Genomic DNA, 609 nt, shown 5'->3' on the forward strand with positions numbered 1-609 from the left:
AAAACAAAAGTCTATCATCAAAGGGAAATTCCTCTACCAACTTAATCTACCGAATCGATTTCATGTACGTCCACCGATAAGTGTACCAACACTACAACTAAGTGTACCATCTACAGTGACCGATAAGTGTACCAAGACTACAACTAAGTGTACCAAAAATATCTGACGTACACCTTTAATCAGTCCACGTGTATAAATCTACCATCAAAGGATCGGTAGACTTAGTCCCAACTTCAAATGTTTTTTTTTTCTAATGGCATTAGCCGTAATTACGTTTTTTCTCAACACTAGTTTCAGGGGTAGTATAGGTACAATGTGTTAGTTTAGTAATTACGAACAATTGTATGTTACTTTTGTAATAAAGAAGCTTTTATGCAATATTCTAGTAACTCACCCATTTTAATTTGGAAAGTGAATGGTCAAATGAGTAAAGTGTTGATTTAACATTTTTTTTTTTTGGTCAACAAGTGTTGATTTAACATATTAATGAAAGATTCTTACCAAAAAAAAATGAAAGATTATTACAATATTAAATAATAAGTTTGATTGAAGTAGTCATCAACCATAAACTTCGATATTGACAACAACAAAAAAAAAAAAAAAAAAAAA

This window comes from Camelina sativa, chromosome 15 (genome assembly GCF_000633955.1).
Source record: "Camelina sativa cultivar DH55 chromosome 15, Cs, whole genome shotgun sequence".
Classification (NCBI taxonomy): Eukaryota; Viridiplantae; Streptophyta; class Magnoliopsida; order Brassicales; family Brassicaceae; genus Camelina; species Camelina sativa.